Below are 22220 nucleotides of genomic sequence, written 5' to 3'. Positions count from 1 at the left end.
TCCTGCGTTACATTTTTCCATCTTGCTTCATTTTTGCAACTTTATTTTTTCTACAACACATTATTTTTTCCTAGCATAGTTCGATACAAATATCAGACTTGAAAGTATCTGGTACTATATGCCGTTTTAGACTGGGCTTTAAGACTTTGTATTTCAAAAATGAATCCTAACTTGGCGCTTGTGAATAGTACACAATACATAAACATGCTGTATATTTTCACAAGCATATTTGTACAGTAAAATGTTAGTCGTTCTTAAAATTCTTAGAACTCGTAGTCATTCTCGTTAGTTTTACTTAGTAAATGTTTAGTTAACTACACGCAAAACATATTTCTGCCTCAAACATATTCCTTTCCAGAACTGGCCAAATACGTTATTCCAATATATATCGAAAAATATATTTTATTAGTTGTCAAGATCAACCAGTTTTCATAGATTGGTGGTGGTGATGTTGGTAATGATGATAGTGATGTTGAGATATAACGGAGAATTGATTACAGCTGAAGTTAAATTGAAATATCGGGAAAATACTTGTTTCATTGCTGTAGTGATTGAAGATAAATTCAGTTAAAATATGAAGTTGATCATGTGATAGTCGATGTACAGACCCAGAAAAAATTTTGGCCAACTGAATTTTTTGTTTCTGGGTCTGTACTAATCATTTTGTTACTGATATAACTCATACAAATAAATAATTAAAATAAATATCGATAAAATATGTCTAAAAGATATACATAACCTATAATTAAGTAGATAAACTGGGCGTAATATATTATATCATATAACAGATAAATACCGATATACAAAATGTATTTTACAGAAATGCAGTATGTTTATCAAAAAAACTATTAAGGTGTTGGTAATGATGATGATATTGATGTTGAGATGTAACAGTGTCCGCAGTGTGCATATTGTATCACAAAAGTGAAGACGTAAAAATGCCGAAAGTAAAACAAAGCAGGCAAAATTTTTTGCGACTGTTAGTGACTGAGTTTGGTTACCATGTACCGTAGCCTATTTCCCACAGATGGAAGTATACTACTATTTCGTTTGTATTTTACTATTAAGTCGTGGTCTTTTTCAATTTTAATGTAATATTTTCAGAAATGTTACGTCTTTTTGTTGTTGTTTTGTCAACTGTCCTTCTTTTAATTATACGTATTTAAAATGTTACTCTTATAAGTTAGTTAATCCTCTCGTAACAAGTTACATTGATCTAAATGAGGGAGACAACAATAATGAATTAATTTAGAAGAGTGAGAGTTGGACTTATTCCATTGCTTGTGATGAGAAAGGAAATCACGTTTCAAAGATTGGTTTTGTCTCTGTTTTTAAGGGATAAAAAAAAAAAACAAGTTGGTTGAGAGGAGCGGTTCCTACTCGTTGAGGTCGTTATGAAAAACTAAATCTACCTGACTGATCCAGAAAGAAGGAACCCCTTCGCATCCCATTTTTGTTATCGCCTGAAGATAATGATAGAGAAAATTTCCAAAATGTGATTTCTCTTTTTCATCCTCAACAATGTAAAAAAATATAATCTATAACTTTTCGTAACAAATGGGTTTATAATGCATGTTAATTCCGTTAAAATGATCCCTTTCTAACCTGTTCTCCGTTATAAGCCCCAGTGATAACAAAATGAAATCCAGTATTAATATTAAACTGAATTCTAAACGAAAAAAAATCATTATTATCGCTTAGCAATCTATTTCCCGTACATGCTAAGTAACCCATGTTTCTTGAGTTAATATGCGCATTAGAAGAAGAGTTGTTAAGAAAATCGTGTGTATATTCTTGAAGCTGAGTATCGTATTTTATTTCAAATACAGGCCTGTTCATTTTTATTAAATTATTATACAGGGACATCATTTTATTTTTACTTGCATTTTTATTGTACCTGCATTTCTGAATGTACTTCACTCCCACCCCTTCACTAATGTCCTTGCTCCCGTCAGACACACAAACTTACGGCCGCTGTTGTATTCGAAGTCTTCAAGCACTGAAGTAAACACTGCAGTGTATAGTGTGTTTCAGAAATATGGTTGCGTTTTCTATAGAAGAAAGAACCTATATTAATAATATCGTACTACAAAATTATATTCAAGAGACGATATTCAATTTCAGAGAATATGATTCAAAATGTTTTTAATAATATACGTGAAGAATTGAAGCCTGCATTGTAATGAACGGCAACCATTTGCAGCAACTTATTTAAAAATTCAGATTAGCTTATTTTGAATTGAGGTGGCTAGAAGCAAAGGAATGCTAGTGACATTTGTAATAACATGAGTTAAGTGCATCCAGTGTAAGCTAAAGTATATAACATTTTAGTGGCAAAGGGATATTTTAATCGCATCACACATTAAAATTTAAATGAAAATTTCACTGATTTTACGAAAGCTTAAATATTTAAACCCCATTTTCTCAAAAGTAACTTAAGTGCACTTACAGCCCTTTACTTATGACCCCCTCAACTTAAATGCACTCTCTATATTGTATGTTAACATCAATAATTAATATGCTAAATAAAGTAGACATTACATAACGAACATAGCCGCCTGAAACGTTGAGTTTTTGAAAAAAATGTTACTACTCTACTGTGTTTTGATAAATTCCGTAAAAGTGATGATCAAATTGAAAATCGTAATATCGTATTTCCCTACAACATAAATGGATACACTACTTTTCTCTCCTCCTATACCTAGTAAAATGATTTGTTTACATATTGCACTAGTAACATCAAACTCCTGTAATGGAAGGGGGCAACAGTGTTTCCGAGTATAGCCAGGTTAATGTTAAAAATGTTGGTAAAAATAAAGTGATGTCCCTGTATTTTTTTACAATATTCCCAGATAAATTAACTGATTAGGTATTGAAAATTAATAAAATCCAACTAATAAATCAGGAGAAATAGCTGTACAGAGACCAACAAATAGACGTCATGTTTAAATCCGCTTCTTCGGTTTGGGGTTTGTGGAAACATTTTTCTACGAAAAACTTGAAATGTATATTTTTTCTAGTAAGAAAGTGAAAAAATGAACAAGCAAGGGCGTACCTCAGGCAATAGCTTGCATGCCGATCCAGAACTACACTTGGGCGTAGGTTCGATACTCTAAAGCAGCGGTTACCAAAACTCGAGCTGCAGTGATTACATGCGACAGACATCATGTGAAGTAAGGAGACGGAGGAAAGATACTTGGCATGGAAACTACAACCAGTGGTGGTTCTTGTACTAATATCTTAATCATCCCGCGGATAAAAATCTTAAACTTTGCTGTATTAGTAATGTCACTGCTGTCATCAAGAACCAGTGAATAATACACGATTTTTCTGGCTTCTTTTTTCAAACTTTTCTCTTGAATATAATCAGAAATTATCTAAATTCTTCTCTCGATACTTGGTCGAGAAATTAGTAGTTTTCAAAATTAAAAACTCCTTATGGACAAGTTATTTAAGCTATTTTAATCATAACTCTTTTGAGAAATTCTGTTTTATTAAAAGGCTTTAGAGCACGAGATATTTCAAACCCCATTAGGTAGCTGACTTCCTTACATTTATTTATCTCATCCTTCTCTTCCTGGCTATGATTTAAAACATGTTAGTTCCTGGCGTTTAACAGTTCGTTGGCACATAATATTGAATCAGTTTTTCTACAATATTATTATTAAATGAATAACTAATAAATAGTTACCCTCTTCTAAAGATTAAGAAGATTAAAATTGAGATAAAATCTAAGGGTGCTATTCATAGACATTTCGCAGCACGCGCTACGAGCGTACTAAGCTAGCCCCGGCTATCCACTGGTTACTAGTACAGAATTCAAATCATGTCCTATCGCTAACACTGGTTTATGAATACGAAAAACGCTGATCATCCACCGGAAGCCCGCGCTAAAATGTCTATGAATACGGCCGTAATAGTTTTATCCTTCTAGAGAGAAGATCTAAAATTATCAATAATCATGCATGTACAGGAGAATTATAGAAATACATACTGTACTTGGTATAATAATAATAATAATAATAATAATAATAATAATAATAATAATAATACATTATTCATCATGGCAATTAATGTTTCTATATACAGAACAACAAAAAACTTCTCCTTCTCATTCTTTACGAAACTACCTCGTACTGCTTGTAGAGACAGAGTTTGTGGAGCGACATGATACCGCTACTGCGTGCCTTCAGTACGTGAATGAAACACACAACAATGTACAGGAAACGCCTCGTACCCGTTTGAATATCTGTGATTACACGATGTAATCACGACACCCACTTTGGTCACCGCTGCTCTAAAGGCTGATTACCTTATCGGACTTTTTCTAAAGTTTTCCCCGACTACAAGGTGAATGTTAGGTGATCACTTGGCGAATCTTCGACCTCATCTCGCCAAATACTATCTCGATATCACTAAATACATCGACACTGAAGAATCTAGTAGTCGATACAGGTCGTTAAATAACCAACTAAAATGTGGACATATTCACTCTTACCGATATTTTCTCTAAATAAAATCAAAATTCCTGCGCAGTATTTTTGGTGTAAAAGTAGAATTATTTATTCGTTTACGATTTTTTGTATCGTGGAAAGTGGGTTCCAAAAGATAGGAGTACATGTCAGTGGTTGAGAGCGTGATGAAATATTAAATTTTAAAACGTAGTTTCGTCGTCGCATGTCAACAGAAGCTTTCGTCATTTTCTTGTACTGTGTAGGTAACAAGTACGTACGTTAACATAGTCACACCTCTTCTTACGCAACACGAGCATTAGGTTTACCATGTCAACTACTTGCGAAGCCTTCTTCAAACATATAATCTCCACTGCATTATCCATATTATCCTGCAATCGATACTGTCATTACTGTACAGTTAACCGAGGTCTATTCTCTTCTGACAACACTCGGAAGGCTCTATCAGAAACATCTAGTGGATCGAATATGAAATTTTCTGTTGTCATTCAAGCATGAGTTTTCTCATAATGTTATTGTTTTATTAATGTCAGGTAATCAATGTGAGATCTATTGTTGACGAGAGGTTCTTAATAAAAGTTTGCAGTCCTTGTAATTTCTCACTATATAAAGTGTAGTGAAAGGTTATTGTAATATTATACTGCAGAAATTAATTAGAATATCTTAATGAAAATTACACTTTTATTTAATTTTTATTTAAAAGATAGTTTTGTACAAATGTCTGTCCGTTTGTCCGTCTGCGTATCTGTATGATTCCACCTAAGTTAATGAACGAGTTTTGTTGATATTTAGTGCATATATCAGTTTATTCCAAAATGATTCTCATGAATTATATATTTTAGCAAAATGGTAGAACTACCCGTATATAAAAATACATTAAATGATAGGTAAATGGATTTATTGGGGCGGCTGGGTAGCTCAGTTGGTAGAGCAGCTGGCTGCGGACTGGAAGGTCCCGGGGTTCGATTCCAAGTGGTGACGGGATTTTTCTCGTTGCCAAACTTTCAGAACAGCCCCCGAGGTTCACTCAGCCTCCTATAAAATTGAGTACCGGCTCTTTCCCGGGGGTAAAAGGCGGTCAGAGCATGGTGCCGATCACACCACCTCATTCTAGTACCGAGGTCATGGAAAGCATGGGGCTCTACCTCCATGCCCCCCAAGTGCCTTCATGGCATGTGACGGGGATACCTTACTTTACGTAGATGGATTTATTGAGCAATATTATGCATACAGATGTACTATATTATCAGAATTTTCTCTTAAATCCAATGCACGGGTCGTCTGACCATACGTGCTGTGTAAAACAAATTATACTTTGTAGGTTCTCACCCCACTCACCTAAGATTAGATCCAACTACTCCCCAAAAGAATACACAAATTAAAATGAAAATGGCACAAACAAAACAAATTATATAATATATCCTAACCTATCACAGGCATAAAAGTGTATAATTGAGTAGTTACCATTATCCCTTCGTCAGTTCGCATCATAAACTTGAACAGCTAAAGTTCTAATCTGTATCGCCTACAAGAGGAACAATGCAGTCTTTTGTTCGCATTCTCTATTCCCCTTGTGGTCATGACATGCAAGAGAACTCCTATTCTGACTTAGCATCGAGGGTGGTAGATATTTTCTCCGGATATGTTCCGTTTCGACACACTGCAATAAAATATGTCTCCAGGTGTCATTTTCCCCGCACAGTGGCCAAAGGTGCTCTCCTTCTTCGTTGAAAGTTTTATTACCCTTCCATGCCCCAAATCTTGGCCATGCTAAACCTGCTCTACTGTCTTTGTTAAAAGAATTTATGTAGTCATATCTCGACGATTTACTCAAACTAAAATGTATTACCATATTAAACACAAGATGCGGCAAAGGAATCGGACGGTTTTAGAAGGCCATTTACTGAGCAACATGAGGGGTTATGGATATCGATCGATCATCGTTTGTTAGCATTTTTGATGCCATTTTGTGTAATCATTGAAGTATGGAGCTCGGAGTATCGTGCTTGCGTTGTCGAGACATTTTTCAAGAATGGTGATTGAGTTGTGAAAACCCAGCGTACCTTTCGTCTCCAATTTAAGGTTGGCGCCACGGAGCCGTTCCTACTCGCAATACCATATTGAGATGGGTACAAAACTTTCAATTATCAACATTTCCACTGATTTTAAACTATTCATTACATTCTCATCACATTTTAATGAATTCATATAAATGGCGCTGTCATATTATATTGATGCATAAAATGTATTGATGAACAGGATAGTAGGTTTAAAAAATACAGACATTATATTTACCAAAAAACTAAATTAGAAATGAATTTTATATTCTGTTTTGGAACACAGAAGAGAGATGATGAACTATGAATCATGGAAAAATAACATTCAGAATAATTGCAAGGGAAAAATTGTTCCGGGGCCGGGTATCGATCCCGGGACCTCTGGTTGAACGTATCAGCGCTCTACAAACTGAGCTACCCGGGAACTCCACCCGACACCGTCTCAACTTTTCCCTCTATATCCACACAACTCTCGTAGGCTGACGAAACAGCAGAGACCCACATCGAGTGCACGCAGGGAGCCTTACCTGAAAGACTAGATTTGCATAATATATACGTCACTGTGTACGTTAACAGAAAACCACAATTCCAAGCCACACAGAGGATGTGTGCACTCGATGTGGGTCTCTGGTGTTTCGTCAGCCTACGCGAGTTGTGTGGATATAGAGGGAAAAGTTGAGACGGTGTCGGGTGGAGTTCCCGGGTAGCTCAGTTAGAAAGAGCGCTGGTACGTTCAACCAGAGGTCCGGGGATCGATACCCGGCCCCGGAACAATTTTTCCCTTGTAATTATTCAAATCTGCTTTACAGGGAGCCTTACCTGAAATACTAGATTTGCAACATTCAGAATACTTCGAAACACAGAAAATACAGCTATTCCAATCATTATCTATGCTACAAGGGTAATGCCAAAATCGCCTAAAATATAACTGTTGAATGACAAAAGTTCTACCCAAAATACAAAAAGTAGTAGTATTGAACACGTCATATTACAAGGAAGTGCTGGGCTGGGTGGCGCAGTCGGTAGAGTATTAGCCTTCTGTGCCCGAAGTTGCTGGTTCGATTCTGGCCCAAGTCGATGACATTTAAATGTGCGACAGGCTCATGTCAGTAGATTTACTGGTAAAACAAACCCTGCGGAACAAAATTCCGGACACCGGCGACGCTGATCTAACCTCGGCATTTGCGAGCGTCGTTAAATAAAACATAATTTAGGCCTACTTTATAAGAATTGTAATCTTAATTGTAAAGCTGTACCATGTCTTTGCACAGAAGGCTCGGAAACAAAACCTACAATACAAAAAGGGAGTAGAAACAAAGAGTGACATACAGTATTAATCACAATACTGGCAACAGCAAATTCTTTTCAGATCTTTAATAATACTGCAATAAGCGGGAATATCAAGGTTTGGAAGTGTGGAGAATAATTATAAGAGAGAAATAATGTTCGTGAATGCACTGAAAAGAGATATAAGGCTATGCACAAGATTTTAAAAGAGGAAAAAGATATACTATCTCGAAATAAACAAATCTCCTAAATGGATAATAAAATTAAAAGGTGGGTGAATAATATGTATATGTTCATTAACAAATTAAATCTATGTACTGAAATTTAAAAAAATCAGAGAATAGAGCACATATAATTATAATTGACTAGTGGCTTGTGCAGCAAATGCTGCAAACTAAGTTCATTAGACGTTCAAATAAAAATTTTTCAGATTTATTTTCAATGAAGATTACCAGACATTTTGAAAGTTATTTGCTTCCATAATAATGAAACATACGCCCTCTGTATGGTTTTTTATGCCTAATATTTTTTCTTGAACCTATTCACCTTCAGTTTTTGAGTTTCAACGCGAAAACACAAGTAACAATGTCAGAACGATCAGTGAGTTTTTCATGTGGGAGTAAAGCAATAGCTATTTCAGGCCATTATGGATTGTAGGTGAAATTTAAAAAAATCAGGTTTGCTATGCTATCGAACAATAGACATAGCATCTTGGTATAGCTGCTGCATGTTTCGTGAACTACCTTGAAATGTGTCCTGCTAAGAGATTTTGCTGAAATGATCGAGAGACTACAAAATTTTCTAGGGCTCTTATATTATTAGTAATACCTTATGGTCTTTCCTTAGGAACTGTAATTTTTGCGCTCTCGAGCCAATATTGAAGAGAATGACTCATATACATATCTAGACCTACACCATACCGCCATTAAGTATATGTAAAAGATCCAACCCCACTTGATTAATAACTATAAAAATGTTTGATTTTTAATAACATTATTATTATTATTATCTTATGTACGTTTTGCAGTTATAGCCGCTACTCAGTAAATTATAGAAATGAAGATCTAATTTAACATATTCTCTACATCTACTTATATAACCCCAAAACGTTTCACTTTCATATCATCAATATAACATTAATATGTATAATTAATGAAAAATAGTCACAGCATGACATTAACTGTAATATTATTTAATTTCTAATGGTAAAAATGTCATCAAAACATCTCAAGTTTTGTGGATTTTAATATCCTATACACAGCTGTACTCAGAAAATTACACAGCGCAGAATCAGACCTGTAAATTATTTTAGTAAGTCTTGAAGATGTAATAACCAATTGAATTTGAACTCTAAATATGTCAGCAATCCTGCAGGTCATGGCCTTCGTGTAATAGCCTATTGTTTATTGTAGTGTGTGTTTTGTTTTATTCTAAAATGTGCTAAAATGCAGTTAGTTCTCAAAACTGACGACTGATGGATTTTGGAAAACAGAAAAATGAAGTAGGAAAATTGACATTTCACTGAAAACTACTATTTTCCTGAAAAACTTTGGGTTCCGAGCTTCAAAATGAGGGGTCATTTATTAAAATCCTTTCAGCCGTTTTCCCGCAATTTCCATTACCAGTTCAAATTATATATATAATAGAACTTCACTCGCGTTTCGTTTGTTTGTACCTCTCCCAGAATATGTCCGTGCGAGGTTGATGCATTTTTAATCGGGAAAGAATTTTTTGGATTTCAAACTTTTGTGGCCTATGTTATACATACAGGTGCTGCATGAATATCTTTTATTTCAGAATAAAAATTAATATTCTAGTAATTTATCTGTGGGAAAACTGGAAGTATTCTTCTCACTACACTAATATTAGGAATGTTTCAGAATGACCGAGACATTCCTCGTGAGTCTTGAAGTGTAGCATGTTGGAATGGATACTACGAGGTCTTGTTACTAAATTACCGGTAATGGACTCCGAAAATGTGTTAATTTTTTTTAAACTCCTATTAACAGAAGGAAGGAGAATGTGTCAGATGTACAGCAAGGAACATGAGAGATTTGTAACTTTAATGGCCGGTTTTTCCAAGCATTGTTAGAAAATTTAACGACTGTTAAAATCTGAACAGTTTGTTAATTAATAAAATTGTATGTTTTCAAGATCAGTTTGTTTTAACAGATTGTTAACAGTTTGTTAATTTTAAATGTAGGATTTCGGGCAGTTAACTCGTTTAACAGTTAGTTAAATATGGCCGATGTCTCCACAGCTGTTCGAACAGAAGTTGCGTAATAATTTTTGTGTCTCTTTGTAGGGAATGTTTAGCATATGACTGGTAATATAACATTTAAAAAATACTTTGGAGTGTTTAAATACATCATTATTATTTTATTTCTTTCGTATTTCGTATCCATAATAGCAATGAGGAAATATAACCTTACTTTGTAATTATTATTAAGCACGTCACCAACAACTTTCATTTGTCAACTCTTTGTTTATGGATAGTGGCCTACTATAACAGGTTGTTATTTTATGCAAGTTTCATGACTCACTGTATAATATAGAATTTAAATATTAATTTTAGCCAATAAAAAATTGTCTTACATGTGTAGAATCATTACCAACTGCTGTTGAGTAGTTAAAATAGTGCTAACAGACATTATAGTGTTGGTTATCTTAAACAAAATTATGTTGAACAAATGGAAAATACATTAACAAAGCGTTAAAAATAAACAGATTGTTAATTTAACATTTGTGAAGCAAAATTAAATATTACTTGGACAAACTGGCCATAAGCCTTTTGTAACCAGAAAGATTGATTTTTCTTTAGAAGAGAAATAGACTGGACTTTTTTTCTATTGCTGTTTACGAAGAGTTAAATCACAAATCATCTATGATAAGAGTCCAGTCTACACCTTTTTTAAATTAATTCACAATTATTTTCTCTCTAATTTCCACCAATGATTTTTGCTTCAATATTGATATTATCAGTATTTTTTTGCGTTCGCGTGTGCCTTTCCGTTAGTTCGAAAGAAAAACTTTGTTTTTTTTTATCTAAAAATTTTAATTAATTTTAACATTGTCTGTAGTAAATTGTCGTTATTAAATCAACGCGAGATATTTTTAAACAGCGGAATGCTCTGGTTATAAAGTAAACCTGTTGAAAGACCGCTGCATATACGACAGCATAAAGCAAACACAAGCCAAGAACACACATCCACTCCAATCAAAGGCCTGTTCTCTATGTTTGATACCGGACACACTAACACATCACGTCGGGTGACTTAATACACAAAGCTTTATTGATGTTTATGTGTAGTTAAACTAATATTTTACTTGGGGAAATTCTTATAAAATCATATCATAAAAACTGTATTGAGTGAATTTAAATGAAAGTTACTTCATACTCTGTGTCAAGAAACACGTGCGCACAATGATAATTACTATTTGGAATCAAATATTTACTGTAGGCTTTTAAAATAATGGATTATTCATATGCCAGGAGGGATTAATTTATTTGTACAGAAACTTTTTTTCAATTGTTTCACTATTGTTGCTATTAAAAATGAAATAAATAAATATCAGTTCAAGTTATTCTTAAGTGAGTTAATTTGTTTTTTAACTAATACCAGAAAATAATGGTTTCGCCCTTACAATTGCAGAGTCACTCTAGTATTACTATGAATGTAATAGAGATTGTTCCGACGTACAGAGATGATTAAAAACTCTAAAGAGATTGAGGTATACAAGTTTTTGTCACTGAGGAAGCTTCTAAAAACATTTTATCAGTTTCTTTTTTACCTACTGTTGGTCACAGTTTGACCTTCTTAAAAATGTCGTAATGAGATATTTTACGACGCTAGTGCGGTAAAATTCCACAAGTGCGTTTGATTGAGGCAAGCGTTGAAGTAGATGAAAAGTTATTTATTTATTTTATGTAATAACTCCAGATTTGTTAACAATTTTCTGTAATATCGATATCAGAAGCAGTACTTTATTTACCTGTATCACTCTTCTTTACAGCGGTGTAAAATTATGATAGAAAGTGAAAAATATCTATCTCCTACTAATAATTGTTTATAGTAACTTATTTGCCATAAATGATGCAAATTCATTTGTTTCAATAATCGAACTAAAACAAAATCCTGCTCCCTCTCTTTCTAAAGAGATTTCAAATTTAATAGGAGGCCAAAATTTTAGATCAAGAGTCGAATTAGGAACATCGTTTGTAGTTCCTTTTCATCAACTTTTATTCAAAATTCATCATTAAGAATTTAATATGCGACGAAATGAAAGATTAGCTTTCTTTGTCTGGATTACACATAAAATGATGCATTCCCTATATTTAATCCTAGAATTGAAGCAGTTTTACTTATTTAAAATGTGATAGTTTAAAACGGTGAAGTAGATAAATGCACTTCATTTTTCACAAATTTACATAAAATAAATAAATGTTGTAATAATTTCTAGAACTATATTTTTTCACAAAAATCGGCATTTTAAAAGTGAGATGAAAATCAAAATAACTTAATATATTAGGTTTTTTGTTTACTTATACCTACATAACAGATAGATAACTTATATGACAAGCGGTACTACAATGAGGCGCTCTTCACTAGGGTTAGTGACTACACCTGGCTTGGCCTGGAGGCTATTTGAAGTTAAAATATTCGCAACGAAAAGTGTAAATAATTCTGCATATAATAATTAATTTCTTCGAGACGTAGGAGCCTGGAGATATGCTGACGTCACTTCATTTGTTTCATCTCATGCAAGATACAGAGTATTTTTTCAATTATAAATAATTTCATGATTGTAAATATAAAAAAATTCTAGCACTCTTCTAAAAAAGACTAAACTTGTGCTCAAGAGAGAATTCAATACATAATAAAATTACATAAATAACTTGCAATAAATAACATCTTAAAAAATAATATTCACTAATAACAACGTGCTCACGTACCTAATTTTTTAAATTTAAAACTGTTTGAGTTAAATAGATGAGGGTATTTCTTTAATATTTTTTTAAGTTGTAGGGCCAATATTACTACTATGATTGAAGACAGTGCTCGCTGAACACGAGTTCAAACAAAGGAATTGTATCCATGCCTTCAGTGTTGTATTTGTGTTCATATGATCTGAAAATTATGTGATTTTTATGTATAAAATTTAATAATACATTGATATAAATTTGATGTACTATATTTTCAAGACTAAATTTTGAACAATTTTTACGTAGGATAATCAATAACTAAACAGTCGTTTGAGCTAATATCCAGTTCATCGTAATTTCATGTTTTTGTTTTCAAATAAAATCTTAATTTCAAAAAGAAAAGTTATTATATTTCGTGTGCATAATTCCCAAGTAAATTTACTCGTAGATATTGGATGTGAACAAAATCCTTCATATAGTTTAGGAGAAATCGCAGTACATCGAGCAAACACATACACAGACAGACAGTCAGACAGAGATATGACATATCCAGAAGCACATTCTCGTTATAAATAGTGATAGAAAATGTCTGCGAAAATATTCAAATAGATTGTAGAGGACAAAAGTTGATAAAAATTAATGTCAACCTAATTTTATTGGAGAAATTTGAAAGATAATATTTAAGAAGAAGACACTTTTTCTATGTGAAGTTCCGTTACGTCTGTTTGGAAAATTTTGAGACCATTTTATACTTGAATGTAAACCTTTGTGGTATTTCTGTAGACTTAAATTATTTCACAATACTCTAATCCCGTAGATATAATTTAAACTCTAAGGGCCATATTCATAGACATTCTTAGCGCGGGCTTCCGGTGGATGATCAGCGAACTAACGTTTTTCGTAGACATAAACCAGTGTTAGCGATGTGATATGATATGATATGATATATGATATGATATGATATGATATGATATGATATGATATGATATGATATGATATGATATGATATGATATGATATGATATGATATGATATGATATGATATGATATAATATGAATCCTGTACAAGTAATCAGTCGATAGCCGGGGCTAGTTTAGCACACTCGTAGTGCAGGCTAGCGAAATGTCTATGAATAGCACCCATAGGATTTTATTAACTTGCTGAAATAGTTAGTGAAATTAGCAAACATTTTATATACATGATTCGACTCGTAACATTTAACTCCCATTGCTGGAGTAAGGTTATTCTGACTCAGACTTTTCGTGTTTTTTTTTTATTTAGACCTATCTAGACTAGAATAGTGATTATGAAAGAACATCTACACTCCACGAAGAAGGTACCTATTAAATTCTCTACGAGTACAAATTAAAATTTTATTGGAAAAGACGGTTGTCTATGTGTTTTTTTTTTCGAGATATTCCCTTTCCATTAATTTACAAACTCTCCATCACATCATTGTCACGTTTCCGGCCTTGCTGTGGAATATGTTCCGGAATATAATCGACGTTCCATATTTGACCAGCTTCTAGAGTATATATTTAAAGTTCAAGATATTTTTGGTACAGTGACAGGGCTCTTAATATGCCATTATTCATCGCGACTCTACGTGCATGGTTCATAGATATCGCTAGTGTCGAGAAGCGTAGAGCATTTAGTTCGTCAGAGACTTTCCAGATTCCACCTCAGGCAGTGGGTATAAATTGCACTGGTAATGAATGATGATGAGGGGTAATTGTTTGGATGTCGCGAGGGACAGAGTACCCGGAGGAAATCCCTGTGTTGCCTAGATCTCGGACTTCAGAGTGTATCGAACGGGATTTTAACCCGGACCCCATAGCTTGTAAGCCGAGCGCGCTAGCAATGAGTTACCATGGCGGTTGTTTGTAAGGATAAACATATTGTGATAATTACTAAGTAGAAATATGAAGTATTCTAGAGATGATATCCAGTTCTGGAATTTAATATACAGGGTGATCAGTTTGGATATGAATAAAATAAAAACAGCGTAAAACATTTACTACTGACCTTTATTGTTGAAACTTTGTGCATACAACACTGAAAGATGAGAGATTTCCTCAGAGCTCAACATAGCCCCCATTGCGCACCCTGCACAACTCATAACGGTGATGCACTTCAGCCCATCTCCTTTGTAACATGAGAGGAGTGATTTGTTGAAAAGCTTGAGTAATTTTTACTCTCAGATCATCAATGTTACTGGGTTCCTGTGAATAGACAATGTCTTTAACAAAACTCTACACGAAGAAGCCGGGAAGGGTTAGATCTGGGGAGTTTGGGGAACGAGCCAAGAGATAGCTGCTTCTCGTACTGGGTTTCGCTTGCGACCTCCTGCATGGTTTTTAACACAGAACCTGTTTCTACAAATGTTCGATAACATAACATTATGGAATCGTATTTACGTACATTACGCACACCATACTCACGTCGAAATTCCATTTGAACTCTTTTAACACTCTCTAATTTAGCATACCAAAGAACACATTGTGCCCGCTGTTGATTTGTAGTAGCCATTTTAATCATCTACGATTATAATTTGTCCGTTCAGATTATTCATTGTCGATTGTCATATATGGAATCATAATATAACCAGCAAGAAATTTTCCTACTATCATAATAGCTTTGTAATAATAAATTAATATTATCAATACCTAAAGAGATCGGACGCTAGTTCCTGACAAATGCGACGCCGGGTTTTTTTTAACTTTGTTGTAAATATTTTGTGACGTATCGTATCATAAACTTTGAAGCAAAATAGCAGGTCTATCAGTCTTTCATTCAGAAATTTGTTATCTGATTAGTGAATTTCTTTGCTACAGAGGAACTGCCAACTATTGTCAATGGAATTAACTGTAGATGACTTCACTTAGAACTGAACAAATTATAGTGCGAAGAAGAACTGTTCATCAAGAGCGTATCATCAATGGGATGAAGTGCGCATCACATATTTGTAATGGTTAGGGTGGAGTACATTGTTGTTGTGATTGGTGGAGATGGGACCAGGTCTCACGCCATTGTGTTGGGCGGCTTCCGGCCCCCAAGAGAAAATCCTCGCCTCTTGTAGCATCGTGACAAATGAGCATCAAACGCCATCACCATGGAGATAAGGAACAGGTAGCCTCTGGATTTGTTCCGTCTCTGGACGTAGTTTTCAAAATGCCGCTATAGGTGAGTTTTTTGAGTCAATTTCTAATGGAATTTTCTAATTTCGTTACTTATTAGTGTGGCTTATCTTTATTTTCGTCTTATTAAAATCGTAATTGAAACACTATGTCAGCGAAGAATTTTTTTTTCTGATAGGTGTAATATTTATCACACAGATGAAAACGGATATATTTAGCAAGAAGAATATAAAAATGTGGACTTATTGTAAATATTTGTTGAATACTACAGTACGATTATTTAGTCCTGACAGTCGTCGGAGATGTGCGCGTGGGACAGGCGAGTCCATTTAGTTACGCCAAGGGGTGTTTGGTTTATTCACTCGCTTGCCTTTACCGACTGCTCGCCCTTATCTCTACTCCGGAACTCTCCCCACTCCTATTACTCTCCCTCTTTCGCGTCGCTGAGCTGTCAGGACTAAATAATCGGTCTGTACCTGCAAAGTCACAGCAAATATACTTATAATATTATTGATACTAACGATAATTATACAGGATGCTTTAAATAGACGAGCCTGTAAATATATTTCATTCCTTTTTTGTTGAATGATATTCTAACAAGCAAACATTCTAATGAGAGCAGATAAAAGAGTTAATTCTTTTTTTTCCACAACGTTAATAATGTCAAAACTAGTGCTTATACAAATTTTGGCCACTCCACCGCAATCGTCCAGAAAGTGATTTTCTCTTGGGTCGTTTACAAGAAAAAAGCACAATTTCATAGTAATATTTATTGGAACAGAAAAGCAATTTTTTACGTTATTTGTCAACATATCCCCCACTGGAATTGAGACATTTGTCATACCATGGAATCAGTTTTTGTATCCTTGTGTCGTAAAAGTCTGCCGCCAGAGATCCGAACCGGTATGACAAATGTGTCATTTCTGATGGGGAATATGTTGAAAAATAGCGCAACAATTGTTGTATTTGTTTCAATATATCTTTCTACGAAATTGTACTATTTTTCTGTAAACGACCCAAGAAAAAATCACTTTCTGGACGGCCTCGTAATTGCGGTCGAGTGATCAAAATTTGTATAAGCATTTGTTTTGATATTATCAACATGGTGGAAGAAAAAATTTTTAATTTCTTATCTGCCCCCATCAGAATGTTTGCTTGTAAGCGAAGGATGTCATTTTTTTAAATTACGATTAATAATATGAATTTAATATTCACACATTCATATAGAAAAGTATATTCAATACAATATAAATTTTGCTATTTAATTAATTCGGAATTTTCTCTTTAACAAAATCATCCTTTATAATTAATATTGTTTTACAAAATACTTATATCGTGATACAGTAGTAGAGAAATTGATTCTTTATGTACTTAGATTATAATATTTTCAAATTAGCATAGTCTTTAAGGGACTCCTTTCAAAATTAAGTGCATTGTATGTGAAGCTATGACGATACTTCTATCACACATTAATATATATGTTGGGTTACTTTATTTAGCAATACCTTCTGTTAATTAACATTCTTTGCCTCTCATTTTAGAAATATTTCAGTCTCAGTTTCAGAAAGATTTTGGTTATAAAGCTGTCATATGATATGAGCATTATTTTTAGAAGTTAATACATTCCGTTGTCTTCAATATCTCCTAATTCGTTTTCACATACATGTGCTTTTTATGTTTATTTACATGCCAACATCTACAATAAATGTTTTCGCTACTAGAGATGGAAAATATGTTAAAATCTTATGTATTAATTATCTTTTCGTATATACTTATATTTCTTCTAGAATATGTTGGTAATTAAGCACTATTAGTAATATTGTTTATAATGAAATTTAGTCAAATGATTTGTTCAAAGCTATGTTATAGTGATTAACCTTGCTTTTATTTGAATTTTTCTCTGAATATAATGTTTATATGTTTCCTAGGTTAGGTTTATTATATAATATATAGTAACTGTGTCCATAGATAGAAAAAGTGCACAAGTATCATGAAATTTTCTATATACATTAATGTTTATTCTTTGTGTAATACTAACAGTAATATTTTCAGGTTCGACTTAAATAGCAAACTGTTGTGTATGTATAATTTCTTTCAGTGGACGTGGTAACGTTGATATCAACATTCAGTTCCTTTGTACCAGCGTTATGTTTAAGAGATCCACTAAGGAGGCCATGTCACACAATGATAGCGTCTGTAGTTAACAGAGAAAGAGAGCAGTTGTAGGTAATATTGAATTTTACTAATATCATGAATTTTATTTGAGCAACAAATAATATTATTATCATTATAGTTTTAAAGTTTTAAACTTTGGACTTGTTTGCTGCAATAAAAGCATGCATTACCGTATGTGTGATGTATTTACAGCTTTTAATGTATGTGTAAAGTGCGTTTTGAACATTTGTAAAATGAGAATAATTGAAAATGAAGTAAGTACTGTATTTTACAAAATAAAATAAAGTAACATCAAAATATCAACAGAATTAATTATTAATGTGATTATGCGTTAGAAATGTCTATTTAGTTGTCACGTATAAAATATAATCACAACTTACCTCCTTTCTTATTTAGAAACTGAAGGGAAAATAAAACAATAGTTAAGTTTATGTATGAACTGGATCAATCTGCGAATTTATAATTTTCGTACTTCCAAATTACTGAATGTAACGCAATATTGCTTAATTTCAGGAGATTATCCAAAAAAGAAAGATATTTTCATCAGCGATATTAAAATATATATTTTTGTGATATGTATGTGTGTTTCTTGGTTGTTTTCCTTGCTGGATCTCTTAGAATCTTTCTATTAAAATAGCATATATATTTAAGATCTGTTACTTACTTACTGACATAAAGTCTTACTGTCTTACTTTACAGGTGTTGCTATTAACGAGGAATTGATTTTATTTTCTTATTATATATTATCTTTCTCTGCAACTTTATAGTAAATCGTTCTTACCTTGTTTTCCTCCCATTGTGTTACAAAATAGCCTGTAGTATGCATGCGTATATATTCAGCCCGAACGTCGTCACCTCATTGTCGTTTGGTGGTTTCCTAGTGACGAAAATAGTTTTATTTTATTTGCTTGGCCTGTGCTTGGCTTACAAATACGGACATATAGAATAGCTGACTGTTATCACCGTCCAGATTCAGTACAACTGATAACAATTGAAAGGAAAGTTTCTCTCTATTGCTACTATTCGAGAAAGTTGGGTTAACTCAGATGTCTAGCAACTTTGTTAAACTAAATGAGTATGTTAGTTCCTTATGGTTTACAAGAAATAAATCTTATTTCCTCTATATTGTAGACTAGAGAATAATGTTTAGGAGTTCTAAAGAAACAGTGCAGTCTACAATTCATACACAGTTTTTGTGTATACACACAGAGACTACTACACTTTTGAAATAAGTTTACGTTGTTATACTTTCGTTACTGATTATATATAAATGCACAACATTTCGAAACTTTCATGTACAGTAGTGGCAAAAAAAACCGGACCGACGGTATAATCAAAATCCCCGAAATGAGCCACTGCGCATGCCATGCCCGCATTTACAAGATAGCGAGTAATCTATTGAAATTGTAGTTTCGACTGCTGACGTAGCCCATTTCGAAAACATTAGAAAATAAGCTGGTAAAATTCATGTTCTAGGAATAATAAGTTAATTAAGTACCGTAGTAAAATGTCGCTGCAATGAAACGTATTGGGAATAAATTTGAATAAGGAACAAAAAAAAAGATTTCTTCCCAGGCAGGATTCGAACCACGAAAGTCTTAGTTACCAGTCTATCGTGCTCTGGAGTGGACAAGGCTCTGAAATCAGCTACAAGTGTCGTTCCGGTATTTTTGCCACTACTGCTCTACTTTCTTAAGATGAAATATGGAGGAGAATATCCTAACTATTTGGATCTTTACAAATGGCTAAGTCCACTTGGCTGAAGGACGACTGAGAATAGTAGACGAGAAAAAATAGGAAATTGTAAAGAGGATTCAGGAGGAATCGTAAATCCACGAGGAAAAATAGCATAAAGATTTATAATAAATACGTAAGTCTATACGAAGTGAAAGTGATACAGTTCAGCAGTGCAGATTGAAGGGGGCAGTAGAATACAGTAAAATAAATAAAACAAACTTCTTATAGGTTTGTAATTATGTATGATTTAATTACAAAATTAGACTGAAATACTCTGTAGTTTGGTAGCAGCGCATCGCCGATTCACTTCACTTGGGAATACACGCGAACTCAGGTCTGAATAGCTGCATTCCGTCCCTTAGACACTGCAATAGGGTTGCCAGATTTCCTAATGGCAGGAAATAACAGTATGTGTTAGTCTTTTTTATTTAATTTGCAGGAAAATCGACCATTTTATTTAAAAACTGCAACGGACAATGATGATGAGAGTAAAAAATTGGATAGTACTTATCGAGTGAAACAGTGTCAACATTTAGTGAAAAATTATTTTCTTTTGGAAAAGTATTCATTTGGGACTAATACGGTGCTATAATTTTTAGTTTGCTCTATCCAAGGAAATCAGCTGTTAAAATCTGCACAGTTTCATTACTTGCACTCTGTATATAATTGATAATTACATTAGAAAGACCTAAGAAGACAACCTTGTGTTACCTCCTGAATCCTGAGATATTTTGTTCTTTTATTTTTAAAGTTCAATATCATTCTACACTTAAAAAAAAAGTCACTTACATGAGGAAAAATGATGAAACAATTCTGCAGGTTACAGTCAGGTCACAATTACAGGTATATTATACTATACTTCGGGTCTCTGCACTTACATCTTATATCATAATCATGCATACTATACTCTCATGACTCAGAAGGATATATGTCTCCATATTAAATTGTTCACGACAAGACATATGCAGCTCGAGCTTTGTCCATTACTGATTATACAAAGACACAACATTTCGAAGGTTCTTGTTCAAGTGAACAAACATTTCATTGTAGTAGACTGTTCGTTAGTGTAGTTATTCATGGTCAAATTCACGAGACTCACAACAAACAAAAATATTTTAATATGGGGTGTTAAAAAAAGCATCTAATATTTTAGGAGGTGCTAGTATGCATCAAAACAAGAAAATAATGTCTAATAAACATGGGTCCTACAACACATACTTTCTGAGATCTGAAGACTTGTTCATAGAAGGTGTTCAATGTGTCGTCCATTCATGGCAATGCATTCCTCTGCCCCTCGGCGTAAGGAATCATGCACTCTTTGAAATGTGTTTTAATACGTTAATGAGAAAGTCCTGATAACGATCCCCAGTTAATCTCTGTGATAGCACGTATGGCCCTATTAATCTATTACCAAGAACGCTGTCCATAAGTTGATTGAGAATCGGTGCTGATGCCTTGTTTCTTCAACAGCATGGGGATTTTCATCAGCCCACACATGCTGATTACGGAAATTCACAACACCATCTCTGCTGAACCCCGCTCATATCTGCAACCAGACTTTTGTTATTAGTATTCCTTGCGATGTATCATTATTCTATGTCAGGGGTGTCAACTACGGTATGATTATCTGGTAGTCTGCTGTATTGTAGGTCAGAAAAATGCATTGCCATGAATGGACGTCACATTGAGCACCTCCTATGAATAAGTGTTCAGATCTCAGAAAGTATGTGTTGTAGGACCCATGTTTATTAGACATTATTTTCTTGTTTTGATGCATACTATCACCTCCTAAAGTGTTGGATACCGGTACTTTTTTTGAACACTCTGTATAAACATGTTTAAATTTCTGAATAAATTATAGTTATGAAAATTCCATATCACAAGAGGGATAAATATTTTTAAAACCTTGTATATTTTCTGCATAACAACAATCTTTTGAAATAAATCCATAGTATCATAGTACCACTTATACCCTAGAGCACTTCATTATACGTCTTTTTGTATCATTTTGACACGAATAGTTTCTATGGAGATGGTGAAAACAAAAGAACACATTTATAATGAAAAACTAAACACGGCACGGAAGCAGTTAAATGGTTATTCGGGAATGTTTTGTGTTCGCTGCACAACAGGTGTCTTGTGAAGTTTAGAGAATTATATTTAATGGTGTAGAGTGTAAGAAAAAATAAAAACCTCATTAAAGTTTTAGGTTACAATGATTGCTAACTTCTTTTCGAGTCTTCAAAGACTCGTCCTATTTTAACTTGGCTCACCAAAGACATCTCATTTATGAATCGTGGGACTGACTCGTATAAAATATTTAGGAAGTATCTTGAGTTCATTTAAGATTCTTACCATTTTTTAATGTTCGCTCTGTTATACTCTTCCATTATCCGTTTCTAATTTAATACATAGTGCTAAAAAAAAGTAC

At 33.6% G+C, this 22220-nt stretch overlaps 1 protein-coding gene across 1 annotated transcript in view; it reads left to right on the top strand.

The window, feature by feature from the left end:
• Window positions 1–22220, top strand: part of LOC138701652 (uncharacterized) — a 447714-nt gene that overhangs the window by 5797 nt on the left and 419697 nt on the right. Inside the window, exon 2 of the mRNA XM_069828766.1 lies at window positions 15575–15923. The gene's annotated coding sequence lies outside the window, so the exon portion shown is untranslated. The remainder of the gene's footprint in view (window positions 1–15574; window positions 15924–22220) is intronic.

This window comes from Periplaneta americana, chromosome 6 (assembly GCF_040183065.1).
Source record: "Periplaneta americana isolate PAMFEO1 chromosome 6, P.americana_PAMFEO1_priV1, whole genome shotgun sequence".
Lineage (NCBI taxonomy): Eukaryota > Metazoa > Arthropoda > Insecta > Blattodea > Blattidae > Periplaneta > Periplaneta americana.
Note: the sequence above shows the minus strand (reverse complement) of the source record. Positions and strands in the feature narration are given on the sequence as shown.